The following is an 11,829-nucleotide window of genomic DNA, read 5'->3' as shown; positions in this document are numbered from 1 at the left end:
ACGACAATGTATGACACTTTGACTTAGTTGAGTTAGCCAGATGTAAAATCTCCCTACTCATTGAGAAAGAAATAAACAATTATTTCCGTTGCAATCTCCAGACTCTACCGAAATCTCCAGAAGTCGCACCATGTGTATTTGTTCATTGCAGTAGACTAATGTTTAACTGTGAACTTTCATTCTGAACAACACAATGAGGTGTACCACTCACAACACTTGAAAATTGATCAGAGTTGCATGTCGGGAATTCAAGTATCGAAATGTCAGTTGCACAAAAGGATGATGAGCAAAACATGACCTCTGCATTCATGATATAATATTTCTTTGAGGGTGGTGCACACGCAACAAACACTTTCGGCCAACAAAGTAAAGTAGGCCCTATCATGTCCTCACATTATTAGATCAGAAACAGACATTTCTTTTCATATTTTGTTTTATTAATTAATCGCTAAAATATAAACAACAATGAATTTGAATTAAAACAACGTAAGAAAATAGAAATGATTAAATATCCGAAAAATCTATCTATGAAACTAATATTATAACGTCTTCAAATCTCTGCAAGTCTTCATGATCTGTAAAGCAAAATTTATGATATTATGTTATGGTTGTTGATAAATATGCAAGCACTGCTCTAAGCACTACTCTCCCAATGGAGATAGATAATCATGTAATTGTAATTTGAAATCATAGGGTCAGTAAACTGTACCAAATGTTCTTACTTCATGGACTTTTGTGTAACGTGAAAAGGTTATGTTCAAATATAACCGACGAGGTGGACCTTTCACATAGAATCGTGTCTCATTGGGTTTTCTTGTCAGGATTTTTTTTTGAATTTCATACTTGGCTATCTTTGACTGCTAACTCTTTAAAAAATGCTTCGAAATTAAATCGAAGAATACGTTTTAGAGTGCATTTACATCTTACCTTAAGGCGGATGAAAACTGGCACTTGAACTTCTCTTGCGTTATTTTTATTTTCCTCTGGAAATATTGTTTTCTTCTTCATCTGCAATGCAAAAAGAAGACAGGTTCAAATGTTAACAGCGGTTATGATATCGGAGATTACAAATTACAGTTCAGATAGCACGAACGTTGATAATATTAATCTTTCATAGCCCTGAACAGGTTAACACCTACATCGTGGGTCGAATTGCAGTAACTTCCGACTACCGGGGGTACTTACCACCGCTACCTCCAAACACGTATGGCAAAGTGAAGCGGCTCTAACTATATGTTTTTTATCAAACGATCTGAAGAAATATTTAAAAAGGGAATGTACTGATAATCCATGTGGGCAAACGGAGAATAAGAAAGACCCGTTGTGTTCGAAAGATAACGGAGCGCAAATGTACCACACTCGCTTGACTATCTACAGTATATACAGCGGTTTCGAATGCGAGAATAAATACAGAGTTACGTAATGTTTCAACTTGACGCAAAGGTGACGGTATGAAGTGCGTTTTGTTGTTGTTTAATCATATCCCTACGAAAGTGAAATGTATTAGTACACATATTCGAGATAAGTAAGCGCACCTGAAACGGACAGGTTTTTTTTCTGGGAAAAGTAATAGCACAACTTTTAGAAGTATGAAGACGACGATGTACGGAGAAAACTTTTGGCTTCAAGAGTAAGAGGACGGTAAGAGTGCAGACGTGAAATCCTCAAGGATCGCATATACGACCCAAAATGGTTGTTGCATCGTTTCCATTCATCATAATGTGAATGTCTTTGCCATGCATTGCATTGCGATCATTGTCACTCCTATCAGCTCTTTCCAAACGTCACATCAGCTTTGATAATGACTACGTCAAAACCATTTCGCCTACTCAGCACGTGGTGAGAAATTGCAATAGAACAATCTTACTGTTCTTTTTCTATAACCATTCTATCTCATTTTATTAAGAATTGAGTTTTTAAAAATCTATACGTCCCCAAAGCACGGGTGCGGAAACGAGAACGAACAGGAAATGAGTGAGAACTTGAGTCTGCCTCCATTGAAAACCTAGATCTGTTATTTCTTTCGTTCTTGTTTGAGAACGACATCGCATTAGATATACTTCATGTTCTAGCGTATCAGACCTGCGAGACGACAGAAACATCTTTAGAACATCCTTTGGCTCACTGATTTTTCTTACACAATAGCCTTGTGATTGTCGGTCAGAGCATTATCTGAGTTGGCTTTTGCACGCAGCCAAACCGGCACACAATTACGCCAAGAAGAGATGGTTGAGTGAGTTATTGTCCGTGGCACTTTGTTCATGCGGTAAATAGCAATCAATACACCCATAATGCGGATGCAACGCGCGTTACCTACGCGTGACGTCTCAGACGCGCCCACTCTCTCACACACACAGTCTCATCATGGAGGTCTTTTCTACCTCCGTGGTCTCATCGACTGGAGATTTTTGCACAGTCGGCCGCGTGTTTGGTAGGCTATTAGTGCTAGTGTATCGGGCGAAATTAATCTGATTTCAACTAGTTGGAACTCATTCTAGTAAATTTCCCATGATCATATGTGATTTAACTGAACGTCCGGCCATGACCTAAATTAACCTTTGCAACAGCGGATAGGCACTTGAAGTTACATTCTACTGTTTACATTCACTTCTATGTCGAGCGATCAAATACATGTTACAAGGCCAAAAGATTGAGATTTCTGAATGTAACATTCAGGTAAGAGGCCAATGAAAAAAAGTCACAGGTGATTTTTACGAAACATTATAATTGTTCTGTAACTAAGTGCAACTATTAGATTTAGCAACGATAACTTGCTATAGCACTTCTTGACAAGTTGGAAATTACCAACCAGCTATAAGGTAAGCTATGCTGTGCATTTGATTTCTTCAGATTTTTACTGTTTACTAAGCTGCAAAATAACAACAACCAGACAGTTTGTTGAGTATTGCCTAGAATTAGTGGGATAATTTCTGAACAAAACTGCAAATTGTCTCGCCGGCCAGACGTAAAATCTACAGAACTCATACAAGGAGAAACTGCCGAAGCGATCGTTATGAGTGCCGTACAAGTTCACTTGAAATATGAAAACTTCTGTGTAATACTCACCGAGTAGGAAAACTGCCAGGTCAACACAGTTGGCAATATTTCTTAACTTTTTAAACATAATCATCGTTTTTTCATTCACACTTCTTTTCTGTAGTCGACTTGCCACCATTACTGCCAAAGAAATATTTTCTAATTCGCAAATGGTAAGCTGGAATGAAAATAAAAATAAGGGACGAATTACTAGGATTATTATGTGCTATCCCCACATTGAAGTAAATTACAGTTTCAATACAATGCTTAAAATCGGAGTGTGAGCCAACTACATGTTTTATGTATGTCCATGCTCGATCTAGTACTGCTATGTTTGAAAGTGTATTCTTCCATTCTTCATATGCCCATTGCCGTTCAACAAGCCAATGGTTGTGCAACTCTGACGGCCTCAAATCATTTCCTATATCGTCAATTACATTCCAATAAGGCAGTCTTGTTTGAAGCTCTCCTACAACCGCACTGTACAATTTTGACATCAATTACTTGGTTCAAGTCGGTGAATTTCTAAAAAATCTTTTGTAATAGTTTCCATTGTGTCCCTCCTATTTCATACAAATCTATTTGGACTCTGACAGCCCAGGCCAGGTTTTCCTTGCAATTAATTGGACGCCTTTGAGTCTGCGCAGTACTAATTAGTTTCTGCCGTATTATGTCGCGGTGATTCTGTGTTTCCGGGAGAAACTCCCCTGTATAGCGTTCACCCAACTCACGCGTTTCACAAGGAGAACACCTTTCATCGAGTTCACCCAACTCAAACATTCACAAATCACAGTTATCGAGCACAAATGATCGATTTCGTTGTCTGTCGTACCCGTGTTTTCTGCGGACCCCTTACAAAGAACACGTACGCATTTGTCGGCCGGGGGCATATCGAATGCATTCTTTCCCTCTACCTTCTGATACATGATGTGCCTGTAATCATTTTATTTGCATACTATAATTCAAATCATACGTAATTTCATGGCAAATATCGTGAGATTCTCCGTAAGGATGAAAAGAAAGTTCAGGAGCCATAGAGGCAAGGGGTGCGACCTTGATCAGCTGTTTTCGATTCACGATGTTCTGTTTTAATCTTATTCAATAAGTTACTGACAAGTAGGCCGGTATACACAGTCCCACCTCATGTGTTTGGAAACGCGGCTGTTTTCTTTATGCCGGGATAACGATACGGATGAACAACAACTAACACCGTACTTTGCGTTTAGCATGTTATTCGGATGTCAGTTTTGCAATATTTTCAGTTTTTTTCCTGATAGTAATAAAATGGGAAATGAGAGGGCTAAAAAGTTTCCTGCTCAGCCATATCATTCACGTTTAACATTGACGATCAGAAATGCATGGAAAATGATTAATCTCAGACAATAAAGACAATTTGATAACACCAATTGCACTATCATTTGAACACTTCAACAATTGCCGAAATCGTAGTGTTATCGTCAGGCAAACTTTTTTTGTCATTTCCAAAATTATGGAAATATGGCGTACGCAATTGTGACTACCGACATCATGAAAACAAATATAATCTACCCATTACGTACGTACATGTGCATGTGTGTTGTGGCAATCGTATGCATATCAGTGTCATTCTAATGTTAGCTAACTGTTTTTAAGATGTGTATGGTTAAACTTTTTCGATGATTGTTGGTAACACCGTGGACGTACCAGGTACGTCCATGATACGGCAGTAGTCATTGTGAGCAAGTACCTTTCAGGTACCTTTGAATTTGTTTTCAGGGAGATGTGCAGCAATTCTGTTATAGCCTGAGAAACAAGCACACACCTCCATGTCTTAATCAGCGAAGCTTTATCGGCCGCTCAGTTGTATCATGGTGGTACCTCCATGTTTGTATGAAATAACTGTATTACAATAAGTAGAAGCTTCACAACCCATAAACACGGTTTCTCTATCAGAGGGGCTGTACCACAACAGACCACTGGAGTCCGAAAATACGTTAGGTGAGGGCTTTGTTACTATGCGGGAGTTTGGTACGTCCATGACCGGGATCAGCGTATACTCCAGATGTCGCCAATCACTTCCAAAGAAAACCTGTAGGCAGTGTGCTATTTAAGTTTGAAAAAAGCAAATTGTAAATCACTTACTTTTCCCGACAAATACTCTGTGGACAGATCTTCATAAGCTGCCTCTGTAACGTGGATCATCTTGAGAGAGAGGTGGTTGTAATGACAGATTTGTGCCATGGTTGGAGTTGCACGGTTGCCACTCCGGACATGCAGACAAGCCGGCGTCAGCTGGATCATACCAGCCAATCGCTTGCAAACTCCACTTTGTTTTTCCGACTTTCCTGATTAACACCTTTTTTCATTGCTCCTGATATCTCCAAATCTGCATTAATTGCAAGAACTTCGGCATGCTGTTCTGTTTACTTTCCCATGACATCAAACGAATTACTTCCAATGCGCGAAAGACAAGTATTTGATTGCAAACTCTGACAAAACAATGGCTACGATACCACAGTGTACACAGGCCGAGGATTCCAGGAAGGAATGTACAGGGCATAATACTCTTTGCTCACAGCCCTAGTAAAACTTTTTCACAAAACACTACTCACGACCAGTATGTACGCTTACCGAACTAAAACCAAGTATATTTTACCTTCAAGACTTTGCAGAGTGATTCTTCCAAATGTGCACACTCTTTTTTATACGCGTAGCACCATATGTATTCGCCACTCAGCCGCGGAGTACACATTTTAATCACTTCAGGTCAAATGTCGGTTTTCTAATATTCTTTCAGGAAATTTTCTGCAACAATTCAGGAACAATGCGCCAAGGGGACAGGTATGCAGACTCGCAAATCTTTACACTACACTTTATTGTGCAACGTGTGGACTCATCACATGTAGTAATTAAAGTTTTCGCCGGCTTATTTTTTATAAAAAGTTAAGAGTTGACATAGGGATGGCAGAATTTTGAAATTAAGGTTTCGGCAAGTATTAGGAATTATTAGACATTTTCTGGTAACAATTTTTTGCGAAATGACCCTAGATCTTTCTTTTTTTTGATTTCGAAAGGGTACGATTCGGTCATCACGCTCAGTCCTAAATAAGTATAAATAAACATTTTCCGACATCTTTAATAGTTGGTTGACCGTGACATTACAAAAATGCACAGCACTTTGTAACCAGGTGAAGATATTGTCACAATCACTGTCCCTCCATGGCATAGGTGGAGGGACTATAGCGTAATAAATGAAGTTGACGGGCGACACCAACTTCTAAATTTTCGTTTTGAAGAGATATTACATTATCAATTTTTTAAATTTAATAAACAATATGAAGTTTATGACAGTTTAAAAATCACGAATGTCTTTATACTTCAGTTCGCTTTACATTGAACCACCTCCGACCACTTCCACATACACCATATTGGTCGCTTTCTACATACTTGATTGCACAATTTTTATAAATCGGATATTTACCATCTAGTATCAAAGTTTGACAAATCAGCAATTTAAGGACTCTAATATTGATACTAGACGATATTAGAATGACTGGCCTTGTTCCTCGACAAACCGGGTCTATGAAATCGCTGATATTTATCGACGATTTTGGACTAAGATATCCATATAGACGAAACCAGAATGACTAACTTTGTACGAGTAGGTACAGCGGGTCTGTGGAATCGCAGGTAAGGATCTGACCCAGCCAATATTTATCGTCGATATTTACCATACATTTATCGGCGATTTCAGAACTCTTAATATATCGATACTAAAATGACTTGCTTCAATTGTACCTCAGCACGTCAGGTTTGTGAAATCGCCAATACAGATCTAACCCAGCCTGACTCCATAAAACTAGCTTTCTCTTCGACGCTAGACGATCATAGATTTGTCAAATCGCGGGTAAATATCGGATATATCGGAAAGTTCACCACATTACATATATTTCCGAGCTCGACTTCTGTGACTTACTCAAACTTCGATCCGAGACGAAACTATATTTGTCAAATCGAGGTTTAATATTAAATATATACCGCGAATTTCACCACCATTACAGGTTTTGCCAGACCGATCTACATTCCATATTGTATAGTCTAGTAGCCCGATATCATGTAAAAGTGCAAAGACGCAGTGTCCTCAGATTACCGGCCAGTGTCTCGCTGTATTTGAACACAGTCCCTCTATCTACTGTGTCCTGTCGCTATGCAACTGTGGTGAACTTAGATGGTTAATGACCCGCTGACAGTCTGTAGCTTGGCTACTTGAAGTCCTTATCCATTGGTCCCCTTTTTGACAGTAACTGCCTAAAAGTAGGTAAATTTGGAGTGTATATGGGTTGATGTTACATTTGGGTGGTACACACCCACTGTGAAATGTTTTGGAGTAAACCCACTCCATCCCCATTACGTTTAATGTTGTACCGTGTGTGCCTCTGTCTCTGTACTGGTCTTCAGATAGCATTTCTTAATAATAAACTGAAGTCGTGATTCAATATTCGTAGTCGCAGTTATCCCGAAATAACAGGTTTTGTCAGATGTCTTTGACTGTTGATTTACCGCGATATCACTTCAAACATCACGATAAGTCAATTCTACCGGTATACCGTTAGTTTATGCCGCAAAGTGAAGCCGCAACATGGCATATGGGGTAGAAAGAAAAATGCAAACTGAAATAACCTGAAATCACAAACTTAAATAATGTGTACATCAAATTCAAGCTCTCTCTCTATCTATCTGTCTATCTATCTATCTATCTATCTATCTATCTATCTATCTATCTATCTATCTATCTATCTATATATCTATCTATCTATCTATCTATCTATCTATCTATCTATCTATCTATATATATATATATATATATATATATATATATATATATATATATATATATATATATATATATATATATATATATGTATATGTGTGTGTGTGTGTGTGTGTGTGTGTGTGTGTCACAATGGTTACACAGCCTCCAGCTGACATATCGGCTATACCGGTACATACCGATGGCAGCAACACTTTGAATGACACCAGCGATGTACTCGCAGGGCTACTCCTAAACGTACCGGTATGGTACTGGACTATCGGTGCATACCCTGTTCACCGAAGGAAACGAAATGAACTTAGTGAACCACAGTCTTCGGTATAATCAATTGCATTTTACGGTCTACATTTTTAAAGAAAGCATTTCCTGTATGGCTGGCTTACTGGGTTGGCCGGGTAGACATAGGCATGTAACAGGTACAGTGAAACAGATACACCGGCACACCAAACATAACTATGGAAAGCCGTCACTGTCTTAGGCAGCTGTTTCCACCCCAACAATGTGCCTTGGCATTATGATTATACCATTAACATTATGATGATGTTCATTTACTCTATTGTGATGCCGATTTACACAATAGCGATGTCCATTTACATCGTGATGATGTCCATTTACATTATGATGATGTCCATTCACATCGTGATGATGTCCATTTACATTATGCTGATACTCTTTTACATTATGATGATGTCCATTTACATTATGATGATGCCCATTTATATCATTGTGATGGGCATTTACATAATGATGATGTCCATTTACATCATAATGATGGGCATTTACGTAATGATGATGGGCAATTACATTATGATGACACCCTTGTACATTATAATGATGTCCATTTACATTATGATGATGCCCATTTACATAATGATGATGCCCATTTATATCATGATGATGTCCATTTATATCATGATGATGTCCATTTACCTTATGATGATGTCCATTTACATAATGATGATGTCCATTTATATCATGGTGATGTCCATTTATATCATGATGATGTCCATTTATATCATGATGAAGTCCATTTACATTATGATGATGCCCATTTGCATTATAATGATGTGCATTCACATTATGATGATGTCCATTTACATTATGATGATGTCCATTTACATAATGATGATGTCCATTTATATCATGGTGATGTCCATTTATATCATGATGATGTCCATTTATATCATGATGATGTCCATTTACATTATGATGATGCCCATTTGCATTATAATGATGTGCATTCACATTATGATGATGTCTATTTACATCGTGATGATGGGCATTTACATTATCATGATACCATTTACATTATGATGATGTCCATTTACATTGTAATGCTGTCCATTTTCATCTTGATGATACCGAATGACGTTATGATTATGGGCATTTACATAGTGGTGATGTCCATTTACATTATGATGACGGCCATTCACATGTTTGTGATGTCCATTTATATCATTATGATCCATATTTGTGTCATGATGATACCTATTTACAAATAGTGTTCATAACGTTATGATGATGTCCGTACAATTTGTGGTGATGCTCTATCACATCGTTATGGTGGCCATTTACTTCGTTATGGGGGCCATTTACTTCGTTATGGTGGCCATTTACTTCGTTATGATGGTCAAATTTCCCAGAACCCCATGCGAAATCTTAGACATGCGCATTCGTTTAAACTAGTTGAAACGTTTGTCGGAGATCGAGAGTAATACTCAACACAGTATCCAGTAAGAATGGATAGTATCTTGAGAGAGTTATCTCTGCAAACACTTAAGCCAAGATTCCAACAACAGACGCAGGTCCTGTTTCACTGTGACAGAGAAAAACCGCAATCGGAGAAGGAGATATGGCGGTCCGACGACTACATGGAGTGATGGACTCATTTATTAGCGACAATGACATTGACTCCACTCTACGCGTAATAAGATACATACTCTAAAGACGACAAAGCCGAAAGGAAAGAGAGAGAGAGAAAAAAAATCAATCAATTGCAAGCTATTAGGGTAGGGAGGGAGGGTGGGGAACGCTCTGGGTTGAAGCCAGTTCTGATCAACTATTAGGTAGCCTCGTCCGTAGACCGTCCCACTCACAGCCTCGAACCCGGCCCATTTAAACTACAATAAAACAAGTACTATTGTTGCCTATGCCTATACTGATAACATACAGACAGACACAAGTGTTGGGGGTCAAGGTCAACAACTTCAACGGCCTGCTCGCTTAAACTGAGCACATAAGGGAGGACTCTATCAACACAGGAGAGTGAACTGAAAATCACTGCAGCTGAGCTTACTTCTGGGATCAACCCTCGAGTCGTTTTCTAACGACACTCCTCATGGTCTATAAAACGAGCATCTAAAACAAATCCTTCTTACAAAATCATAGCTCGTTATGTAACTTTGACCAACATGTGAAGGAGTAAGCATTCCGTCGATATCCGGAACGACAACCGAAAAGTCCGGTGAGTTAATTCAAACACACTTTGCCCATATCGCTCAAACAGTTAAAAGGTTTCACGATAGCGGTTTTAACAACGGGAATCTGTTTTTTTGTGTGTCTCCATTTTATGCCACAACTTATCGTATAAAACCAAGATGCAATCTGTCATCGATTTGTACTGCAATCAACCAAGCTAAAAAGATTGCTGATCAATACAAAAAACAGCATCTGGCAAAGAAAATCAAAAACTGAGAAAGCTGCCATATTAAAGTAATCAAAGTTGGCGGCATGAATTAAATAAACCAATACTCTCCTCAGACCAAACCGATTTCAAAGGCCGTTTACAGCAAATATTGTTAACGAAACCATGAAACCTGGGAATGGCTAAACACAGAGAAATACGATTTATTTCTCGAAACAGCCTTTCACAACATGCTTTTCAAACACCGGAAAGCAGGCACCAATATCGACCCGAAATCTATTACAAAGTCCATGAAAAATTGACACAAAACCAAAAGTTCGGATGATCGATTTAATTGTCTAAAACAAACTAATCGTACAACATTTACTGTTAACATAACGAGCACTAGCAACGCTCAAAATATGCCCTAAAACAAAAATCCTTATGAAGCGTCGGAATTCCGGTCGATGCTGGGTCATGTTAATTATAATATGACACCACACACCCGATCGCTCAGTATAGAGGCAGTCAATAGTGGCTAACTCTCTCAATAACGAATCTGGCTTCTCCTCGAGGACGAAGATGACTTCATCACACAACCAAGCGGAGGGGATACAAAACAAGAGAGCGACTGATGAAGGAACCCCATTTTTGGTTCCGAAACACACGTTAAGACGAATCACTCAATCAACAAACCGGTTTACTGGGGACCCAGATCACAAAGCACTATCGATTCACCTCATTTTCTTTATATTGAAATTTAGAATAATCATTATGTCAATAATTATCATGGTATGCAAATAGCCATCACTATAAAGTTAATGAGCATCATCATAATGTAAATGAGCATCATCATATGTAAATGGTTATCATGATCATGTAAATCAACATCATCATAATGTAAATGGACATCATCATAATGTAAATGGACATCACCATAATGTAAATGAACATCATTATAATGTAAATGGACATCATCATGATATAAATGGACATCATCAAAATGTAAATGGACATCATCAAAATGTAAATGACCATCATTATAATGTAAATGGACATCATCATAATGTAAATGCACATCATCATGGTGTAAATGGACATCATCAAAATGTAAATGCCCATCACAATAATGTAAATGGGTATCATCATAATGTAATGAACATCATCATAATGTAAATAAACATCATCATACTGTAAATGGACATCATCATAATATAAATGGACATCATCAAAATGTTAATTACCATCATTATAATGTAAATGGACATCATCATAATGTAAATGGACATCATCATAATATAAATGGACATCATCATAATGTAAATGAACATCATCATAATGTAAATGGACATCATCATAA

At 38.1% G+C, this 11,829-nt stretch overlaps 1 long non-coding RNA gene across 1 annotated transcript in view; it reads right to left on the bottom strand.

The window, feature by feature from the left end:
* Nucleotides 1-371: 371 nt before the first annotated feature.
* Nucleotides 372-11,829, bottom strand: part of LOC139116198 (uncharacterized) — a 120,855-nt gene continuing 109,397 nt past the window's right edge. The window contains exons 3-5 of the long non-coding RNA XR_011548259.1: nucleotides 3,067-3,214; nucleotides 928-1,008; nucleotides 372-575 (exon numbers count right to left, since the gene is read on the bottom strand). This is a non-coding gene — a long non-coding RNA (uncharacterized lncRNA). The remainder of the gene's footprint in view (nucleotides 576-927; nucleotides 1,009-3,066; nucleotides 3,215-11,829) is intronic.

The sequence above is a fragment of the Ptychodera flava genome, chromosome 17, assembly GCF_041260155.1.
Source record: "Ptychodera flava strain L36383 chromosome 17, AS_Pfla_20210202, whole genome shotgun sequence".
NCBI lineage: Eukaryota > Metazoa > Hemichordata > Enteropneusta > Ptychoderidae > Ptychodera > Ptychodera flava.
The sequence above is the reverse complement of the archived record's forward strand: the minus strand, read 5'-3'. Positions and strand labels throughout refer to the sequence as shown.